The sequence below is a fragment of the Plodia interpunctella genome, chromosome 20, assembly GCF_027563975.2.
Source record: "Plodia interpunctella isolate USDA-ARS_2022_Savannah chromosome 20, ilPloInte3.2, whole genome shotgun sequence".
Taxonomy (NCBI): domain Eukaryota; kingdom Metazoa; phylum Arthropoda; class Insecta; order Lepidoptera; family Pyralidae; genus Plodia; species Plodia interpunctella.
The window spans coordinates 5415574-5440090 of NC_071313.1; the positions used below are offsets into that span (position 1 = coordinate 5415574).

General features: G+C 33.9%; 1 long non-coding RNA gene across 1 annotated transcript in view; it reads right to left on the minus strand.

Moving 5' to 3' along the window:
• LOC135309923 (uncharacterized) overlaps window positions 1–22603 on the minus strand; it is a 35850-nt gene extending 13247 nt beyond the window's left edge. Inside the window, exons 1-3 of the long non-coding RNA XR_010370184.1 lie at window positions 22541–22603; window positions 20937–20999; window positions 15231–15374 (exon numbers count right to left, since the gene is read on the minus strand). This is a non-coding gene — a long non-coding RNA (uncharacterized LOC135309923). The remainder of the gene's footprint in view (window positions 1–15230; window positions 15375–20936; window positions 21000–22540) is intronic.
• Window positions 22604–24517: the final 1914 nt, after the last annotated feature.

Genomic DNA, 24517 nt, shown 5'->3' on the forward strand with positions numbered 1-24517 from the left:
AAACATATTTTGAAATTATTAAAGCAGCCATTATAAATATAAGTCACATCACTAGTACAATTGAAAAGAAAAACGCTACACTCTAATGGCCAACGAAACATCCAAGTTCGATGACATCTGAAAGGGGACATTTTTCACGGCTGTCCTCGGCCTTATAAATGAAGTGACGTCTAGAGACTGAACATTAGCGGGTACAGTCGTCGTCAATATTAATATACTGGACGTTGGACAGACACGGGGCGTCTAAGTTGGTACTTGTGAGGTCAAAAGTGTTACATGACGACATTGGGAATTGAATTGAAAATGAATTGAACTCTGAACTGTTTAGTTATTTAAGTAGTAATATTTATTTTTCAAATCGAATTCGAATGTCTGTGTTCTCGGTTACATTCGGAGCTGTGACCAATGTGATTGTGACAATTGTTAGCGTAAAAAAATTCCATTAAATTTGGAAGATTCTACTATGATTTTATAACCGGCCGCCCGAGTGACGTCAACCGTATGGGAATGCTATCATTGCCTATCAGCTGTTAAGGCTTTGTGTCCCTTAATCGACTCGTACGTTATACATGGAGTGGTCCTATTCAAAGGCGGAAAATCATCATTTATTAGATCAAAACTTTTCTCTCCGGTGATCCTTTTCCCTCGAGTGGTGAATCGCACAATAAAAAAAGTCATCTGTGATTTTTCATCTCGTTCCGCGCCGCCTATGTTCGGGCACTACCTCCTTCCTATAGCGCGACCAAACACAATTGATCCTTGTTTTCATTTTTTTACTTTAGATCATCTTTTGACCTTAGATCATCAAAAGAATCCGTTTCACACTTTTAAAGATCTTTAAACATTATATATGTTTAGATCTTCAAAAGAGGGAACACAGGGACAAACAGCGAGAAGCGACCTAGTTATGCTATGAAAAATAACAATGATTTTTTTTGTTACAATATTAGAACTACTGGTACGATTTTGATCTAAGTATTATTATATATGTTTTTACTCCTGTATATAATTAGCTGTTTATATGAATAATTAAAAACCATATAATATCAAAACCTTACGATCTCGCCTGTTGAATAGCGCCAACAGCAATGTCGTATCGTAAATTATCGCCATTTTATAAATACCGCTGCCAAATGTAAAAAAAAAAAAGAAAAAAAGAATAATTAACTCAGTGGATTCGATTGCTAATGAAAATATGGCTCGAGGTTTACTCTCCAAATGTTTTTAATTTTAACCACACAGTGTGTGTCGTGGTAGAATGTAAATTAAAAACTTCAAATGTGGATGTAAAGAATTTGATAAACTTAAATGTTATAATATTTATTTAAAAAATTGGCCAATTCGACTCGTCTTTTCGAAAAGCCGTAGAAATATCGAACTATAAACTTAAGGATTTAAACATATAAGAATGCAGTAATTCAATGAGACGTAATATAAAAGAATCTACATGTACAACGTACCTACCTACAAGTCTAATTTCATAAGATCCTAGTAGTGATAAAATGGCACCATTCTCTTTTATTTTATTCTATTTTACATTGAAAAATTGTTGACAATACTTTCTGTGGATTTTAGTTACTTGTAACTAACTACCATTGGAGTTCTTTGATAAATATTGGTTACTGTTATTATTATAATTAAATTTATATGGTACACTAATAATTCAAAATCAACTATTATTATCTTCAGACATGATAACGAAATATAACCTCAATATTTACATCATAAACAATGACCTTATTTCTCCAAACCTCAAAGGCCCATCACCTAATGTAGCTCCGCAGATTCCCAAAGCATTAAAAGCCGAAAGCACTCCAGACTTGTGTTGTTTATTCACTTAAAAATCCATTACACAAAAAAGAGCAACACTAATAAATGTAAGAAAAACGTCGTTGATAAAAAACCTAATTTTCTCTCCGGCCTAAAATGCACTTTATCGGTTTAAGTTAAGATCGAAAGTTGTGTTGGAGATATAGTTGAGACATTTTACCGTGTTTTAAAGTGCGCGAGGAGGCGTCAAAATCAATTCTAGCAGCCATTTCTCACTGAAGTTTGTGGAGCACATGCATCGGGGCCTTTTAACTTTGATGTATATTGTACATGCCAGCTAGAAACTCCATCGAACGATAACTTATACTTTTACTGAGTATTTGTTTAGTGTCACTTAGATATTTGTTTAAAACTCTACCCAAATGACACTTATGTTTATTTGTAACGAATTTTGGAGCGAAGACGCCTGTCGAAGGAAAATGGCATTTTCATTATAATTGTATTGTCCATTACGCCTCGAAAGCTACAGCTTTCGAGGCGTACTATATTACAATATAGTCACTTATTTTAGTAGCTGGTGATTTGAAAGACTAACGTTCTGCTATTTCTGTTATATACTCGTAAAGTCTTATTTATTTGGGGACCTACACGTTTATTGTATATGTACTCTACGACTATTAGGTTAAAGCTATGAGAAATATTAGAAGAAACAGATAAAAATCTTTTTAGACTGACATTACGTCATATAGAGACTTCTTTCGTCGATGGTTTTGTTAGTATTGATCAATAAACGTTTTCCAAAATTATAAAATAAAGCCCGACTGACGTCAGACCTCCTTGGGATACAGCTGCATAGGCTATATGTCCCTTGATCGCCTAGTACGATATCCCTGTGATGATATGGAGTAGTCTTTTTCTAGGGCAGAGTTACACATATTTATAAATTCAGTTATATGTATAGAAATATCGTTATGTCCAATTTTGGAAAAACAGTATTTATCCACTTAACTGAAGATTTATCAAGGGCCCCAGGGCCCTTAATGACAAATAAGGTTTTTTTCCAAGGGCGTTACCGTTACGCCTATACGAAAGTTACTATAGTCAAACTATTACTTCTTGATAGTTTCTGCTATAAATGCTATAATAATATGCTATAAGTGAGGAATTTTAAACCAATGCATGGCCATATTGAGGTTTACTTTTACTGTTAAAATACTTATATTTATATATTTATTTCCTATTAAGAATTTTTTTCATGAACGTGCTCGTGTTGCAACAAAATATAACTTTTATAGATAATTGAGCTAGAATATCATGTAGAATATTAATAGGCACTGTCCAAATATTACTATCAATTAATTTTAAAAAATAAGTGAATACGACCTCGATGGCGCAGTGGCAAAGTGCTTACCTCTGAACCGAGAGGTCCCGGGTTCGATCCCCGGTCGGGTCATGATGGAAAATGATATTTTTCTGATTGACCCTCTTGGGTCTTGGATGTTTATCTATATATGTACATGTTATAAAATATAGTATCGTTGAGTTAGTATCCCATAACACAAGTCTAGAACTTACTTTGGGACTAGTTCAATCTATGTGATTTGTTCGTATATATTTATTTATTTAATTATTTTTTTATTCAATTTCATATAATTAATTTTATTTATTTATTTATTTGATACTGCATTTATTTAATATTATTGACAATTATGTTTTTTTTTTAAATAAAAACTTGTTAAGAAACATACAGATAAAACAAAACAATGACAGACAATACAAATTCGTGCACTCCACAACAATCGTAACGCAAGAAAGGGATTTTAATTTTGTAATTCGCGTGAATCGCCCCCTTTTATGTTATTACAGGGGGGACCATAAAAAATATTGTGCGTTCTTGACTCGAGTAATGTCCCTCAAGTCTGAAATTACCCGAAAAATGGCGATCCTTCGGGAGAGGGAGATAAAAAAATATGCGGCGCTATGACAAGTGGGACCTTTATAGTCTGAGGGCTATATTAAATTTTTCGAGTCATTTTACTGAACACATTTAATAAATTTGGTATAGCCATACATATGACATATATTTTCGTTGCATTACAAGATATTTAAACTACGCAAAAAAATAGTTTAGTTTAAAATAGTTTGAACCCATAAAGTAAGTTAGTAACAAAGGAAACTTATAACTATGTTAGTACGAGTATATTATCTACATTAAAACGTATGTACAGTTAACTGTATGTCAAGTGACTCTGCGTAGAACTCTGTGCAACGTTAATAGCGACGAATTTGCTACGATTTTGGGTATCTACCCATGTACAATCAACAACGCAACCTATCTAGATTTATTTTATTTATTTATAAGACTTTATTGTTCCAAGTAAAAAGTTATAAACAAATAGCGAACTTAATGCTATAAGCATTCTCTCCCGGCTAACCATTAGGAGAAACAGAGAAAAGTTGTGCGGCGCAAAAATATCTTAAACACAAATAAGTACTACCACATACTAAAATACAATAATAACTACATATATAGTAACTTTTTTTATTGAAATATAAACTCTTGTTAATATCTTTCAACCGGAAATACGGTCAGATGAGAGAGAGAGAGAGAATATCTTTGAACATAATATATTTTTTACGAAACTAACCAGCGTATATCCATTTATTGAAAACTAATAATCCGCCCCAGCTTCTCTCTGGTGAAACCATAACAAATTATTCACTTACCTTCCTCAGGAATAACTCTATTAACTGGTGAACACGAATAAATACAAAAATCCATTAGTTTTTGAATTTATCGCGTCCATCTTTCCTTACATATATAATATGTAATATATATATATGTAAATATCACTGCTGTGGCAATGACCTTCCTTACATATGTACTCGTATAAGGAATAAGCATGTAAGGAGGAGGATACAAGAAATATTATGTTTAATAAACGAACATATAATGAAATATTTCAGGAGTGTCCCCTGGACTAGCAACGCATCCTAAGATTAGATACCGAAGTAGATCGCCAACTGTATGGGTTGTATGGGCTGTGAGGATATTCACAATGCTGTGTCAGCGATATCGAAGGGTTTCGGCTGTTTTCGGCCTTAGACAAGATGAACCTTCGATGGTCAGCTATTGACATAAAACCTCTTATCGACTCGATATTACAAGGTTACTTATTACTCGATATCTGGGACTCCCGGATCCCGAAAGATATTTGGAATGTCGAAAAAAAAAATCGACTCGATCGAATCTACAAAATGTTTCAAATATATCAGAAAGTGAGATAACCTATACATAAAATCTTAATGTTTTGATGACATACTCACACATATCAGATAGATGAAATTTTAAATTTTGACACTTTTTCTAATAAATTCAATAACTTACTAGCACATGTGTACAATTTTATCCCTCGCTTCTAGCAAGTAGAGCTCGCGCCGCCGCGTGCGGCGTTTAATTTTCACTTTTCGCTATTGAATCTTGTCACAGCGATACGCGACACAATTCCCGCTATATGATTGGTTGGCGTCTTATTGCGAAAACATTCGATAGTTTTTGTTAATCGCGTTAAAATTTTCAAGTTTACTTCTAAGCGGACTCCAGTCTAGCTGGCGTCACAGCTGAAGGCTCAGTTTGGAAAAGACATTGGTGCTGTTTCTCAATGCTAAAACGATTGGCGAAAAAAAGTTTAAAGGTCACAAGCAATCAACAGCAAAAGGTCAACCTTTGAAAAATAAAGAAAACATAAATCATAAAATTGCAAACACGCAAAATTAAACGCTTTCATACTAATTCCCGCCTTTTTGCACGCACTGCGACATGAAATAAACTGGCAATCAGAGGAGTGACAGAGGGAAGGAGGAATCCTCATAAATCCAGAGTTACTCCACTCCAGTCTTATTCAATCTCCGGGGGAGAGGGGCGAAGATGCCTCACCACTAGATGAGACATTGAAAAAATATTTTCCTTTTTCGTACGCTATAATAAAATTGATTTGAAAAAATAGGATAGGAATGCTCAATATTACCAGTTAATATAATAATATCATTAAATAAAATTTTAATTTACTTAATTTTTCAACATATATTTGCTTTATAAAAAATTGCGTACTTAATTATGATTGCATAATTTCTGCACGCCGCCCTCCTTTAGCTAAAATACTTTATTTGTTTAATACTTTGCTTGTTTTTCTGCGCAGATCAAAGTTAACGTTAAAATTAACTGATGCAATCGAAACAGTAATTCTTGCGAATTTTTTTGAAATTATATATTAATAAAACATAATATATTGTTTTGAATTAATAAAAATATATTTTCACTTCCATGCAAGAGACATCTATGGGCGGATACTTTACCGAGGGAGGTCATGTTTCGCGGGTCTCTATATAAAAGTCCACTTCACAAAGCTGACCGCTCACACTTGTATGTTTGTTTGTCTTTAACGTAAAGTTGGTGCGGGCTCAATAGACTGCCGCTGGACTATAGACTTATAAAGCCGGCTTTATTTTTGTTATTGATTTATTTCTTTTTATTGAAGTCGACCGTCTAGATTTTGAATACTTGAAAAAATATTCGATAAAAATACATTTTCTCTTTGCCTAAAGACAGATGTTTATTGTTAACCCTTTAGCACTCCATCCCGGCTTCACTCGGGTACGCTAAAAAACGTAACAAGTATTACATTTTCTGTATGATCCAAATGTTGACTGTTAGATAATGATTTTAGCATGAAATCGGACAAATTTTCCTTATACAAATTATATTTTACTGAAAGTATCGCTTGCACACCTACTATAACATCCTCACATTATTCCAAAGGTGAAATAGGCAAAGCTTAGCTTTAAAATTGTACCCGTTAATAAATAATAAATATATTAGGACAAATCACACAGATTGAGCTAGCCCCAAAATAACTTCGAGACATTTTTACTAATTCAACGATAACATATACATATATAGATAAACATCCAAGACCCGGGCCAATCAGAAAAATATAATTTTCCATCATGACCCGACCGGGGATCGAACCCAGGACCTCTCGTTTCAGACGCAAGCACTTTAGCACTTCGCCACTGAGGTCGTCAAGTTAAATTATACTATTTACGCTAAAGCACGTGTTCGCACTCTAGCACTTTATATTATTATAACATTCGACACACTTTAGCTTGAAGTATGTTTTAACTTTTTATGAATATCAGGGCGTGTCTTCCGTAAAATTATACAACAAACATAAAAAACACCTAATATATTTTTTTGTGCTACAAAATCTAATAAATATACAAAAATATCTTGAGAGTGACCAGAACTATTTGGAAAACATTTCAATTTTACACGAAACCCACTTCCCATTCGTGACTAAGCGGTTTAAAGTGTTAAAGTGTCGCGCGTGACCAGGATACACTTATTTATTACATACTAGCGGGCCGTCCCGACTTCTCCCGAGTAAAACTATGATAAATTATACACGTAAACCTGTCTTAAGAATCACACTATATATTGTTGAAAACCGTCCAAAAACCGTCTGGTAGTTTTTGAGTTTATGGCTTTCAGACAGAAAGACGTAAAGATTCGACAAAATTCTTCTCCAACTTGCGTTTTCAGTGTTTACTTCTCTTCTTGCTAGAGTGTTATTTAACAGGATTTTTTAAACTGGTGTCAGATTAATTCCAGTCGCCTTAAGGTATCTAACATGACTTTTTTGATTTCCATCTAATGGAAGTCGTCGTATACACACACAGGTGGAGTAAAGGTCTACCAGTGTGCTGATTCCTTACGTTGTTTTCCTTCACCATCACTGAAACTATTATATTTAAAACAGATTGGTACACGAACTCATGTAGCACGAGTAGGAATGGAAAACCTTTTGATAAATAGCAGACCACCGAACCAATTTATATTTTTATCAAAATCGGTCCAGTAGATTAATTACAAACAAAAAATAAAAAATACAAGTATTTTCTTAATATTATATCAGTATGGTATATTTTTGAAAATGACGTCGTGAATTTTTATTTTCATAGGTAACGCAAACAACATTTAACCTTAACGAGCATAACTCACGTGTAAGTACTAGTCCCGGACATATCCTTCTACCGTAAAACTTAAACGTAGATTGCTTTAGCGAGGTAGGGTCACTTAGACCAGCAGGCTGCATGACTGGCGCCAGATTCCTGCCATATAAACTTTTATGATGTCAGTAAAATGTGTCAGCATCCTTGTAACTAGGTACAAGCCACTACTATAGAAATACTAGCTTCTGCCCGCGGCTTCGCACGCGTAAATTTCTCGCGGGAACGGTTATTTTTCCATGATAAAAGGTACCTTATGTCCTTTTCCATACTTCAAACTACATGTATGTAAAATTTCAAGAAGATTAGTTGAGTAAATAGAGCCTAGCTTTTGCCCGGGGCTTTACCCGCATGAATTTCCTACAGGAAAGTAGTTTTTCCGACATGAAAGGTACCCTATGTCCTTCTCCGAATCTCCATACTTCACACTACAATATGTTAAATGTCAAAAAGATTGAACAAACAATATTGTTGAGACGATGGGCTCATGGGGTCCTGAGGCAAAATCCTTTGATTTTGACTGAGATTTCAGCGCGTCTCCGTGAGGTAACAAGCGATCCAAGGGCGGGCAGTTACTTTGCACAAAGGATTGCCATAGCGGTTCAGAGGGGTAATGCTGCCAGTCTTCTTGGAGGAACCCTTCCAAGCGGCGACGAGCTGGAATCTCTTCATAATTTATGATTATAAATTTTGTAAAGAAAGAAAGAAAGAAAGAAAGAAAGAAAGAAAGAAAGAAAGAAAGAAAGAAAGAAAGAAAACATTTATTTGCCAAAAACATGAGTACATACATACAAAATGAATTAGACCTACACGTTTTACCGAATATAGGTATGCAAATATAATTAAATAAAGAGGAGCATGCTATCCACTACAAATCCAAAACAAAAAAGAATTATAATGTACTTATACTAGCCCTAAATTCTATCCGAATCTATCATTAAAGAAATCATTTAAAGTATAATAACATTTATCAGTTAATAAAGACTTGAGGTGCTTTTTAAAAAGATTTAAATTTAAGCTTTTATATTGATTTGGAATTTTGTTGAAAATTTTCGGTGCCATACATACTATGCTATTACCGAGTAAAGCAGTTTTTGATGGGTGCATGCATAATCGATAGATATCTCGATGATTCCTCAATACAACATCAGCTAGACGAGGGAATAAATGAGCATTGGTTTTCACAAATGTTGCTACCTCAAGTATGTAAAGTGACGGAAGTGTAAGAATTTTGTGTTCTTTAAAAAACGGCTGACAACTATCAGTGCTTTGGAGTCTAAACATTGCGCGAATACAGCGTTTTTGCATTTTAAAAGCTATATCCTTATCCGTCGAATTGCCCCAAAAAATTATTCCATATCTAAGTATTGATTCCACTAAACCATGATAAGCTGTAAGAAGCGCTTTTATGTTTAATTCATTTGAGAGTTTAAATAGTACAAACGCCGAACTACTAAGTTTTTTACTAAGACCATCTATATGGGGTTTCCAGTTTAATTTAGAATCTATAGTTAGCCCTAGAAATTTTGTTGAATCAACTTCTTTCAACACATGGCCTTGATATTCTATTTTATAATTTTCCGTATCAAGCGGTCTTTGACTAAAATGCATTATATTGGTTTTGTCAAGATTTATCTTTAAATTATTATTATCAAGCCATTCAATTATGGATGTTAAAGTTGCATTAATATCTAATTGATAAATATTTACATCATTACACTTTATTGTTACCGTGCTATCGTCCGCAAATAAAGTCATATTATGTTTGGTAGTGTTTGGAAGATCGTTAATATATATTATGAAAAGAAGGGGCCCAAGCACACTACCTTGTGGAACACCATATAATACAGAACGTTCAGTTGATAAGTAATGTTGTTCCGATTGTGTTTTAGGATTGAATTTTAAAATTTCTGTTAACTGTTTACGATTAGATAAATATGATTTTATTAAATTTAACACATTACCCCTAATTCCGTACGCTTCTAACTTGTCTAATAGTATGTCATGTTGAACATAGTCAAAAGCTTGTGTCATATCACAATATATAGAGCATATGGGTTTTCTGATGTTAACTTCAGTTAATACAATTTTCAAAAAATCATAGATGGCCATATTTATATTTTTATTACGACGAAACCCCTTTTGTTCATTACACAAAATTTTTTTATCTTCAAAATAGACGTTTAATTGGTTGGAAAAATGTTTTTCATAAACCTTTGAAAATATAGAATTTAATGCTATAGGTCGATAATATTGCATTAGTTCTTTGTTATTTTTTTTAAATAAAGGTTTAATTATGGTAGTTTTTAATTCTTGAGGGAAAACACCAGCTTCTATACTAAGGTTTATTAAGTGACTAACATGATGACATATATGTTCATTTACAGCTTTGAGTATTTTGGTTGAAACACCATCATACCCAACACTATCCGTATTTTTAAGTTCTTTTATAATTTTATAAACTTCCTCTGGTGAGCATGGTGCCATAAACATTGAATGTTGTCTATGGGTAATAGCAGATATGGTATTGGCTCGACTTCTTTTTTCTGGTTTGATTTTGTCAATGAAATAATTATTAAATGAATTAGCTATTTCCTCTGGATTTGTTATATAGTGATTATCAACTTTAATTCGACTTATTGTTTCTTTTGGTATGTTTAGTCTAGCTTGATTTATAATTTGCCATGTGGTTTTTGATTTGTTCTCGGACGTCATTATCTTATAATTATTTTGACTTAATTTCGTCAATTTAATAATTTTTTTAAACTGTTTCGTGTATCTTTTGTAATTTATTTTATTATTAAAAGTAGGCTTTGTTCTAAACTTCCACAAAAGACTTCTTTTCTTTTTACTACAATTTCTTAATCCTTTGGAAATCCAAGATCGTTTTCTATAGACATTGACTATAATCCGTTTTTTAGGAAAACATAAATCATAAAATAATATAAAAACTTCTGCAAAACTGTGATACGCAATATTGGGGTCCACCGTATTATATATTTCCGAAAAACTTAAGCGTTTTATACAGTCTATAAATTTATTAATATTTTCGACACTGTAATCTCGCACTGTTCTACGCCAAAACTTAAATCTTACAGTTTTTATAATAGGCAATTTAATAAGCTGAGCTGTGTGATCTGACAGACCGAAATCTAACACTTCCGTTATACAAATCTTTTTGAAATTATGAGCAAAATTATCAATACATGTCTGGCTTACTGGTCTAGTGACTTGTTTCAATGCTAATTTTAAATCATAACTATTTAATATACATTCAAATTCATTTTTTTCCTTAGTATTTTTCAGATTATCAATATTAAAGTCACCAGCAATTATTAATTGTTTTTGACTACATTTCGAGATACCGTTTAAGACTTGTTCCAACTTTTGGAAAAAATCATATATATTTTTATAATCTGGCACCCTATATATACAAAGAATATTAAGTTTATAATCAATTAACTCAACCGCACAGCACTCGAATGTACTAGGAACACAATATTTTCTAACATTTATTTCTCTCCACTTATGCTCTTTCTTCACTAAAATACACGCTCCTCCTCGTTTGGAATTATTTCTACCGTAACAAGCAGCTAAATTATAATTATGTAAGTTTAGGAAGGTCTCGTATCCAGTCTCCATGAAATGTTCAGTTATGCAAATGATGTCTACGTCTATTTTCTTATCAATGAGTTCTTGTAAAATAATGCAAAGCTCATCAGATTTATTTAATAACCCTGCAATGTTTTGATGTAAAATGTACAAAGCCTTAGTCTCGAAAAAATGAAGAATCCTCTTCTGGAGTATTATTTTCTAGTTGATTATTATTGTAATCTATATCTTTAATAAGATTTTTAATATCATTAAATATTATGCGCATTCCATTATTAGTTACAATTCCTGTTCGTAACAGGAATGTTGAATAATCGTAACCTATATTTTTATTTGAATCTAATATATAAGCATATCCATGACTATGTACATCCAGATATAATAGGTTATTAAAATTTTCAACTCTCCAATTAAACATATTATTTATATGACTATATTTGTATGTGGGAAGACAAATAATGATGTTGGTATGTGTCAATTGTTGTAACATATCTCGAATGTAATATATGATATTAAAATAATTTTTAGTACTTTTAAAATCTTCATCTCCGATCATAATAATACAGTAGTCATTCTTATTAAAATGTGTCAATTTCGATTTGATATCTTTTAGTAATAATTTAGTGTTGCCATTTGTAGTAAGGTAATGACATATGTTATATGTTTTTAAGGTTTCTCTAGCAATTGAAAATATTTTATTCTGTTTGTTGCTGCTTAATATACATATTTTGTTTCTATTTTCCATTTTTTTTATTTTCGTGTTACTACTTTTGGAGCTTGTTTCACATTGATTTTTTGAGGATTCTGTTAATTCTATGTCACTTGAAATTTTTTGTGACTCTAATTCGTCTGAAACTGTTTGAGTTTTATTTTTACGTTTTTTGTTTTTCTTTTTCGGCGATGTTTTACGCAAATTAACAGGACTACTAGCATTGCTATTATTGGCATCACATAAATTTTGTAACTCTTTGTTAGCACGTTTTAATTTACTATTTTCTTGATATAGCCTACATATTTCCTGTTGCGCACATTGTAATTCTGACTGAACAGTGGCCAAACGTTCCTTTAACTGTTTCATTTCATCTCCTTCCTCATCTGATATGCTTGGTAAGGTATTACTTGAATTATTATCTATTTCTAAGTTTGACACGAATATATCATCAGTTTGACACTCTGAGTCAGATTTCCTGCGACGAAACGAGTCTAAGAAGTTCATTTCAAATAAAATTGTTAAATTTATATATATAAAAACAGAGTTAATTTATAAAATAAGTAGGCTTTAACCACAAAATCTATTCTTATAACTATAGATAATTGATTAATATTATGAATATTAGTGTTATTCTAACTATGCCAATTGATGGCGACCTTAGTCCAGAAATAAATAAAATATGATAATGAATATGTTTGTTATAACTTTAGATCCTTTACTTTCAATTTTAATACAAAGTAAATTCTAGTAAACTGCATCAAAAATATATGTAAGTATTATTTCGTTCAATTGTGTACCAATATAACAGTTTCTGTTTTTTTAGATGTGTGGGTAGAAAAAATATAAATTTGCAAATCCGTGATTGAACAATGAACTCCAATCGTATTTCTATGTGTGCTTAGGCTATAATATTCAATAATTTATATGTAATATGGATGGATCTGACCTTATCTCGATGCTTTATCAAACCAAATCCAGTGATTACTTCTCCGTACTGCCGTGGCGTCGTCAGCAGCAATGACGAATTTACGCGCGTCTCGTTTCAACACAATTTTTGTTCTATTTATTTTATACACCTAAGTCACAATAACACTTATTTACAGTCTCAGACAGTTAAATTTCAAGATAATTGTACGTTTAAAAAATCCAGTTCTTTGTGTATAATTAACAGTTAGCAAAATTTTGAAGGGAAATGTCACTGTGAACGTTAAAATTTTGTTATTGAAAATAAGCACTTTAACACTACACTTAGATACCAAATTTTATGTTTTAATGATATTATAAGAATAACTGAACAATATTAAACAACTTATTGCTATTATTTGCACGATTTTATATTTTTAATAAATTAAAGAACACAGAGACGATGTTAACAGTGGCTCAGCTGTCAATTCAAGTTAAAAAAAAAAATATGTAATTTTTTAATGTTTTACAAATAAAAATTAATGTACTTGGCGAAAGATTGTTTAAGTAGATAGAGCGTGAAGAGGTAACAAACAAACAAACTTACTTTGTCATGTATAATATTAGTTACGATTATTTTTCAGCATGACTTTTAAGAATGGTGTTTGAAGTAAAAGCCGTATGTATGAAATGCACCTATTATGAAACAGAAATAGAGCATGACATTGCGTCCACATGTTCACTCTTTTTTCACACAATACGTACGATATGATATGTGATGTGTCACCAATGCAATGAAATCTTAGTCTCTAATAGAGATATAGACATTTATCACTTATCCCTGTACAAATTTACAGACAATTGCTTACTTGAAAGATTGTTTATTTTAGTTTTTAAGTTTTCCAATTTTTGTAGGAACTCCTCTTGTTTGTATTTTGTATTCACAGTTATTCTACCGTTAAACAATCCTAAATAAGTTTAAACCTCATTAGGCATATATATTTTGAATTACAATTTAGATCTGTACCAAATTTTCAATTCAGCTTGTATTCGCTTATGATTGTAGTCTGTTTTGTTTGCTATTAAACAAATAAATATGGGAAAAAGATTAATAACGTGCTACGTGTTTGTATGGTTCGTGGTAAGCCTTCTATTCTGGTGAAGATGTTAAATGGGCTCAATTGGTTCATCCAACTACATATATATCAACGGGACTTGACACGAATCATTTTTATTTAATATTGCTGACATTTCAACGACCTTGCAGTCGCCGTGGTCGCAGCCTGGAGTACTTGCAGCGTAAAGTTGTGGAGGTGGATACAGTTTTTCAACAATCACATTGCACGCACTTAGTTTTTATGAAGTGACATTATATAGTTAGGGTCGGTGCACACCACACTCACCGACTTTTATTCAAAATTGTTTTAACCGATTCGGCGTAAATCTACATCTCAAAATAGATTAATAATAATTTAAAATTACATGATTGATACTAATTTATTTTGGCTACAACATACCACGTCTATAAATGGCAATCAGAAAGTACTAAACGTATCTCAGTTACATTTTAATTTCAAACGTCCACTATCAGAACCGTAAACCGCTTAACAAACGACGAAGCCGTTTAAATTTTATTCACTTTGGAGCTTAGCCGTAAAAGATTTGCTGTGAACCACAGATGAAAAAATTACAGAGCGTTCAAGCTGTATTAATTTCAGGAACTCATAAAAACTATACTAAGTGGCTTTTTCAATGGCAGAGATGTTTGATCTTTGCAGAGGTTGTATCATGGAATTAGTAGATACTGTGCAGAGTACCTACTAAATCCATGGGTTGTATTTAATGGTTTTGGTAACGAACAAACGCAAACGTTCTGGAATCGAGAGTTTAAGAGCACTGTCCCGGAAATTTATAATACGAGTAGAAAGGGAAATTTCGCCCGCGATCTCACAATTAAAAAGGAACAAAGGGGATTTCTACGAAACTACAAGTTTCTCGTTAGTAACTAGATTTTAGATTTTCGTTACTTAGTCCAATGAAAAAGGGTCTTTGTTTAATCAGTAGGAGATTTAGAACTACATTTAAAAATGTTTTTTTTAATGGACATCGACTTTACTATTGACTGTGCAAGCAAAATAATGACACATACATTTTAATTACTTACCAAGCTTTGATGCGTATCTTCTGTATTATTTAAATCTATGTTGAAAGCTGACTGGATGTCGCAGAGGATTTGCCGTGGTTTCCAATCTCCGCTACGAGATGGCGCTGACACGCTCGTAAACTTTTATTGGCAGTCGTGCGTCGGCTTTCAAACGGAATACACGTTTAGTCAAAATATGTTTTCCTTGTCTTATGAAAAAATTACTTTATTATTTACTAACGGCCCGTCCCGACTTCGCTCGGGTAAAATTATAATAAATTATACACCTAATCCTTTCTCAGGAATGACAGAATACAAGAAGAAGACAGAATAGATTCGCGAAAACCGTACACAAATCTGATGGTTTTTAAAATTTATCGCGTTCATACAGACGAACGCAACAGGAGGGCTTATATAGGGATAACGATTTATTTATTCTAAAGGGCATGTTATCCGCATTAATGCGGAAAACAAAAATATTTGGCACAATATTAAACGAAAAAACTGGAAAACTGGCACATAAGTGAACCACTTGAATTAATTTCTCGGTAGATCAAGAAAATATACGATTTATTTAAATGACTTTTACTTTTTACCCAATCAAATTCCCAAAGTACAGACACCCAAACACAATTCGGCGAACAAGTTTAAGAATGGATGGCCCCGGGGATTCGCTCCCGTGGAAATTTCGGGATAAAAATTACCCTATGTATTATTCGAATTTAAATTCTAACCGTGTACCAAATTCACAACAATCGGTCTAGTAGATTTTGCGTGAAAGAGTAGCAAACATATACTTATATACACACACACACACATATTGACATCCTCACGAATTTTCGCATTTATAATATTAATAGTATTTATATAAATACCTTTTACTTTTAAACAATCAAATAGCCAATTCTCAAAAGTACATAGGTACACCGAAACACAATTTGGCGAACAAGCTCACCTAATAAAGTTTGCGCCTGCACTCACGTCTCTTTACGACGCGCCATCGGTTGAAATTGAATGTGGAATGCGGGTAGAATGCAAACCAACACCTGAGATGCACTTTGTACTACAGAAACCCACGTGCTTCTCGATTTGTCTTTAGTTTGTGTGTTGTAAAGGACACACTTTGTTTGAATCCTAGATAAATAGATTTTTGAATACATTTTTGTTAACTTGAAAGTAAATTACAAAAATATTTTATTTGACTAGCCGATCATCCAGGCTTCGTTCGGGTAAAACAGCAGCCTATGTCACTCCTGAAGGTTTCACCTATCTCTGTGCGAAGTTATATTAAAATCTGCCTAGTAATTTTTGAGTTTATTTATTACAAACAAAAATACAAATCTTTTCTCTTTACAATATTAGTATAGATAACTGAGAAAGGAATTTTGTAAAGTCCAACCCAGTTTTTCAATCACCAACCAACCTCTTTTACGTCCAACTGAAAACACTAAATACTTTTATCTGTTGGGCAGAGACGCGGGCAAAAGTAAGCTTATATTTTAATATAAGTAGTCACACACACAAGCCCTCCACATAAATCGAATGTTAGTTTTCCGAAATCATAAAGGCGATCGTACGCCAGTCGCGTTTTTATTTCGCACATTATAACAGTCGTTTCGAACTGGGCGCGTCACTTTACGACGGCCGCGCTAACTTTTACTACAGTTTTATTATGGAATTCTGAAACACTGGTCGAATCTGATATTGGAGTGAAATCGAAGGCGAAATAAGATCTTAGTGACATAAAAGCCATGTCATGACTCAGTCGTGCTCCACTGCGGCTCCGTTATTTTCCATTGGCTTTGACACTGATGTACGCCAAAACTTCATTACAATTTCTGCGTAATTCTGCGTTGATCAGTCGACGGACGACAACGTGACGGAGAGTGACGGTGCGCAATGGAGTAATGAGGCAAGGCTCTAAGTTGATAGGGTTTAGCTGATGAACAGCTCAAAAATAGTTTCGAAAAATAGTTTTTCACTGGGCAGCGAACAACAAGTTGGCAAACCTTTTTATGTAACCAAAACTGTTAGCTGTTACACGCTAGATCGATTCCCGTGACTATGTTTGCGTTGTCCAGTATATTTGTGGAGCACTTGCATACGCGACTCGACCGACGTGTTACAGTCATTTTCTGTTTCTCGTTTATTGACACTATTCATATTAGACAACATTTGAAGATTGATTCGATTTCAATTAAAGTTTCTTATATGCAGGCGCGGATCCAACCCTCAAAAAAGGTTGTGTATACACAACAAACAAACAATACGCAACAAAATTTTCTTTGGGTTTTCAGCTGTGGTCGTTGCGAAATAAATAAATAAATAAATAAATATATTAGGATAAATCACACAGATTGAGCTAGCCCCAAAGTAAGTTCGAGACTTGTGTTACGGGATACTAACTCAACGATACTATATTTTATAACAAATACATATATAGATAAACATCCAAGACCCGGGCCAATCAGAAAAAGATCATTTTCCATCATGACCCGACCGGGGATCGAACCCGGGACCTCTCGGTTCAGAGGCAAGCACTTTACCACTTCGCCACCGAGGTCGTTAATGCGTCAATGAAATGCTAGTAGTTTGTAGCTTTGGTAAATATTATTTAATTTAGAATATGACGTGAAAAAATGCATGTGAAGGCCTAATTTCTGAATAAATTATTTTATTTTGATCTTGTTTTTTGACAATAAAAAAATTTAATTTAAAAAGATTATGTAAATTAAGCTCTGATGTTGTATGATTGATTTCTAGAACTGGGCTGTAACTGCTGTGAACTAGGCTGAACTAGACCTGACAATGTAAATAATGACCATTAGAAGGTATATAATAATTTTCGTAGAATTTAATATAACCAATACGTGGGATGAGCGGTATGAGAGTAAAATCAAATATAAGTCGCGGTAAGACCAGCCTGGAGGCAGGATCGGGAGCGTCAATATTGACCGACCATTTCTGTTAGAACTTTCTTAGATATTAGTGTACTATATTTATTACTAGTGACCTGGGTAGACTTCGCTTAGGGTCATTTATGTATGTGTAAATCTTCGGGGATATACTGTCATATCAACAGTGAAAACTGCATCAAAAACCCATCGTGTGTCAAAATCACAGTCGAATCTTCAAAATGACTCCAAGATTCGCGGCGTCAAGGCCTCGAATGACACGTGAAGATGAGAGAAAGAGAGAGAGGGAGAAGAAGAATAGTTGATTTACACTCAGAAAATAATTATGTATGATTGACCACACCATACTCAAGACTACAAGTATAAGAATCGCGTATGGATTTATTTATGAAGCATACACGCCGGAGTCATAAATATCCAATCTTGTGATTGCAACGCCCTGTAACCGGACTTAGCTGTGTGACAAATGCGACAAGGCAGCGCGACGCAGCTCAGTATAGATATCCATCCGCTAATAAATCCGTTCTTATTATGTTGGGTACGTGTATGTAGCTATAGTCAATGTTTATTGTATAAGTAATATATCAGTCGTAGTTATATATCTCCTTCTTCACTGTTAATATACACACACACCGTTCGCACACTGATTCAGGTCTCATCTGAAAATCAGTGTATCGCCCCTCTGGGTGATATGTGTACTGAGATGGGCCTTTTTGAATTGCTGCAACACAGTACACTTGCTCAATTGTGCTATGTGAATACTGCGTTTTATTTTGTATTTTAGTGTGGTTGTGTATTGTGTTGTTGTTTTACAAATAAATGTTTTATCTATCTATCTATTACGTGTCGCCTACTTTACAGCATATTGTCGGTATGTAATGATGTTGTACAGCGCTTCGTCGCTCAGTTAAGACGCCCGCCGGATAATGGATGGATATCAACCGATACCACTTCTGATGCCTAATGGCCCTTATTTTAGATGTATCTTCTGAAATTTATTTCGCAACGTGAGAAATTCCTCAATTACTCGGACTGAAAAATTGGCAGCATTGCTAGATTTTAGTGGTGACGTGGTGTGTGCAAAATCCTAACCTAATATTATAAAATAAATACAAATTGTGAACCAAAACTTACTTCATTCGTTCTGTAGTTTTTGAAGGTTGTCACAAAAAGATAGACGCGACGGTTATTCAAATGGTAACTAAGTAATATTATCCTATTATCCTAACTAATATTATCCTAATATAAATGCGAAAGTAAGTTTGTTCGTTACCTATTCACGCTTCATTCACTTAACCAATCGTCTTAAAACTTTGCATACATATAGTTAACTACTGAGAAGGACTTAGGGTGGAGAAACCGCGGGAAAAAGCTATATAGTTTCGCAATACACCTAATTTTCCTTACAAAAAACCTTATATTTTTCATGCCCATGAATTGGGAAAATGAAAATAAATCTAAAAAGATTCCTGAAATCTATTATCGTTCCATTATACATTTATGTAGTGCTAGCTCTTGCCCACGGTTTCGGCCACCCGTTTATTTCATGTGTCTTAACTTATATTTGCAATATCTATGGTTCTAGACAACGTTCAACGACAGGTTCCAGATATTGAAATCTATATACCAAATTTTAAGTCAGACCATTTACTAAACAATTCTGAAAACCGTGTCAAATTCCTACCGGTACTTTTTGCGCGATGCGTGAACAAACATATAGACAGACAGACAAATTTGATGTGAATACATTGCTCGACGTCTTGTAAATATTTGTCAGACAATTTCACATTTATTAAGGCATCCCATGTCTCGTCCATAGTTGAAATACTAAGACAATATTTTACAACATTTTTATTGCGGACAGTTAATATGGCGCGCATTTTTCATAAAATACGTCTGATATTAAGATCGAGAGCCGCCTCGTCCTCGCCTGAGGGCTCTGGGTCGTGCCTTTATGAACTTAGTATTATAAGTACATATACATCACAAAATATAATATATATATTACCTACTAGCTGCACACCGCGGTGTTACCCGCATGGAAAGTCATACCATTATCGTTTCTATGTATTTTTTTCTTATAATATAATAAAGTAGTAGTTAATTTGTTATATTTAACATGTATGATTCAATTTAGTAACACTAGCTTGTAAGATTTATGACTAATATGATAAAATGTTTTTTGACTAAAATAAAGTATTATTATCCTAATCCCTGATATTCCTATTTTATATTATAAATGCGAAAGTAAGTTTGTTTGTTACCCCTTCACGCTTTACCCGCTCAACCAATCTTCCTAAAATTTTGCATACACATAGTTTGAAGTACGGAGAAGGACATAGGGTACTTTTTGTCCTGAAATTCCCACGGGAGCGAAGCTTCGGGGCCCAATTAGTAAAGTATAAAGTACAAACAATTGTTTTTACAAAAACATTATGATTGAGATCGAGTGCCGATAATATAAAACACATATATTAGACTCCAAGTTGCCCTGGAGAAAAAGGTGCAAAAAATATGCGAGTTTTGTAGTCGCATCCAGCACCCTAATAAAACAGAATGGTAACACTTCGAGACCCAATCATTATTGTTATCGAGAGGGTGCTGAGAAAGTTTGAGGTTTCATCATGTCAACCAACAGATGGCGTGTTTCGAAGAAACGTAAACTTGCAAAATAAATACCAAAATAAATAAATTGATATGTACTATAATATCATAGCATAGTATAAAACAAAGTCGCTTCCCGCTGTCTGTCTGTTCCTGTGTCTGTCCCTCTGTCCCTACGTACGTAGTTTGTATTAGAATTTGTACTTACCGCATGAAAAAACCAGCAATATACGTCGACACCTCAAAAGAAGAAGTTTTCTGTTACGGAACCCTAAAACAGAAAATTAAATTGATCCTCCAAGTAAAGGCTTCACAATGAGCCTCGTAATATAGTTTACCAGTACGGTTCGTTAGGCACGGCAAACATGACATGTTAGCGAAACAATACGACGAATGGATTCTATACTTTCTTTTGGCATGGTTCATTTGTGTTGTTTGATGACGACATGTTAGCTATGCCGTTGCCATTAGGTCATCACGCCTGAATACATCGGATATTCCGGGATCGATCCAAAACCAAATAAACCATCCGAAACATAAATAACATTTAAATTATATTATTTTAAAAGAAGCGGTGGTGGTGTAATGTTTACAATGTCCACCTATGGATCTAAAGGCTCCGGTTAGAATCCTAGTCGTGCCCGTACCGCAGATAACACCGCGAGTTGCTAGTAGTTTAGACTTCTTGGCAGAATGGCCGAAATGGAGAATTATGGAAGCAATGGTGGCCCAGTGGTCCTTCCGCCTGTGGATCTGCAGGTCCCAGGTTCGAATCCCATTCGCGCCACATTAGTTTGTATACCAATCTGACTATATTAGTTTTCATCGAACACCACTTGCTTCCGGTGTAGGAAAACACCGTGAGGAAACCTGCACTGGTTCATTATTAACTTGTTTATGAAATGGGAAAGGCAATGGCAATCCAATCCAATTAATAGTGCCAAAAAAGTTGTGTGTAGTTCATTCTACATAAAGACCACGACCCTCAACAACTGACCTCGAGGGAGAGGTTTTAAATTATTTCCTTTTTACTAAACCATTCTATTCACAACCAAAAAAGTTGGCAAAAATCTTTAGTGGAACTATGGAACCGTAACACAAGAAAGGAAGAACAGTTTTTTGTCTTCTGTTGGGTGACGTTATAAATAACACATAGTCCTTTAGGACTATGCTTTACTCAGCAACGAAGTGAACTGAAAAGCAACTTCACAAAAGTATGTATGTCCAACTAACTTCATTGTGTAAACGTTCAATAGACCAAGTTCGCGAAGGTGCCGATTACGTGACTTGGCGCCAAATGTGCGTCACAAAAAACTGAAAGAGATCTTATAGATTACAGCAAGAACGTTTGTAAAGAAACTCCTTTACGACTTAACTTGGAAAAACATTTCACAGCACATATGGCTGGGTCGTTTATTTACAAGTTGTTAGAGTCTATGATTTAAAAAATCGGGTTATCTATGGTCACTAAACTTATAAAAAATGAAAAAATGTGAATGTGAATCACTAAGATATGGTGCTGTATTATTTATTTCTTTTTTTTTTCTATTTGGAACTTGAATAATTGGTAGAAGTTAGTTTAAACAATTCGTCTAATGATCACAATTCGACAATGTTTGCAATAGACATCAAATTGTCGGGGTTTTATCGTGAGTTGGATAGTAAATAGGTACTAGGTTATAGTAAATAGGTAGTAAAGTAAGTTTATTATAAAACTTAAGGTAAGACCTACAACCATTAAATATAAATTAAAAATCTAAAATGGAGATTAGGTGATACGTTATATATTTTGACAATAAATGGAGCACTTACCCTTATTGGGTCTGTTCTTATTATTTTATTTAATGTTTATAAATTTATCACGGCCACCCTCTTGCCTCGCTAGCTTGATCGTAATGTTAACGCGTCAAAGTGTTCGAGCGGATTTAGAATTTTAAAATTGATGACAGTAGATCCAAACGTGCCAGCGCAGGCGAAATACATCGAAAGAGATTCCAAACAAAGCGTAGCTGCGTTACAATGTTAGATAATATTTTTCAATGGGGCTTTACGAACAAGTTAAGTGTATGAGATGTAGATACATTTCTTTGACAACTAAAATATTCTGATTCTTAAATTAAATTAATTAAAATGTATCAATATAAATAATATTTGATTAACCTGTTTTAATGCATACACACTTTTTTACCCGGCCCTTTTCACAGACTAAGACTAACCATAGATTTTTTTTTCTTTTATCTATGAGACTAACACTTAACACAAGTTAAACATTTAGTGTCTGACTTTATCAAATTTTCATATTTAAAATAGTTCAAATATTTCTATCAAAAAGATACAAACTAAACACGGGATTTGCATGCTTTAGAGCCGCTGTATATCCCTTACCCTATATCCCACAGGAGCGAAGACGCGGGGTGCAGCTAGTAATCACCTAAAGTAAGAAAGTTAAAAGTCCTTAGACACACACGTGTTTTGAGTGCCAATGTCCGGAGAGTGAACTATCTCGCTTCAGACACTTTCTCAGAAATAAAGTAGAGAAGTTAGGACGACCGGGAGTGGGGTTAGTGGATGAGGCAATATCATTTTGTTTTTAACACTAGCTGTAGCCTGCAGATTCGTTTCGTAATCTTTCTGGTCTGAGGGGTTAGTGCGAATTTGCATTTCACTTTTCACCACTCGTCGTCGGGTCACAAATGGCGCAATGTGATTGGTTCGCTGTGTCTCACTTCGAATCGATTCGATGGTGAAAATTGAATACAATACCGCACTAAGCCCACTGAGCGTATTGCCGGTTACATTCACGGCCCGAAGCCAGGGGTCCACTGAAAAAATGAACCAAACATTTTTGAAGATTCGGCTATGGTTCTATGACCAGCCACCTATTACTGATGTCAACTCTATTTGGGAATGCTGTTGCTACCTCTTTGCTGTTAAAGCTTTCTATCCCTGCTCCCGGCCTGGATGCAACACGTACCATGCAAAGATAATAGATATAGATTTTTTTTCATTTAACTTTTCAGTGTGTGAATACTTAAGTGAAAAAAGTCTTTGTCTACTTATTATATAGTTCAATCTTTACTGGTTTCATACACAACTCACATAGCGACAAACATAGGTTTAACGGCAATAACAGAAACAAAAATTAAGTATTTTCCGTTTTTCTGTAAGCGGAAAAAGAAGTACAAAATTTTTATTTCTGCGATACCACCTTCGCTCCGTCTACATCCCACACTACTTCAGTATGCGAGCCACGTCGCCCTAACGCCGGACCAGTTCCAATACTTATACCAGTTTAGTACGGAACCCTATTGTATTACACTCGTATTATTCGCACGGCCGAAGGGCAGGTGACCCTACGGAATACTCAATTGAATGAGCATATGTTTAAGGATAGTTCCAATATGATTATTGAATCTGTAACTAACAATACAATACACGAAAAATCATTTTTCATATGTTTCGCTAAACGCTTTCGAAATTGGCAAATCATGTCTCTGTCTTCCCTGTAAATGGACGTGATACTGTATGTTTATATTAGTATGAAAATTTCAAATAGTCTATACAATAAACGTTAAGAAATATAAGAAAACACTAGGATATAAAATATGCCGTGCCTGGAAGGGCAAACGGTAGAACTATATCTCGTATCCACCTATAACTTTGTGACAACACAGTTATCGCAATAAATATTTTTGATTTTGAAACCACAATTCCCACGGATTGAGAATTTTTAAGTGCAATAAGAAACTACCTATTTGAAATATCATAACATAGCTAAACAAACTTGAA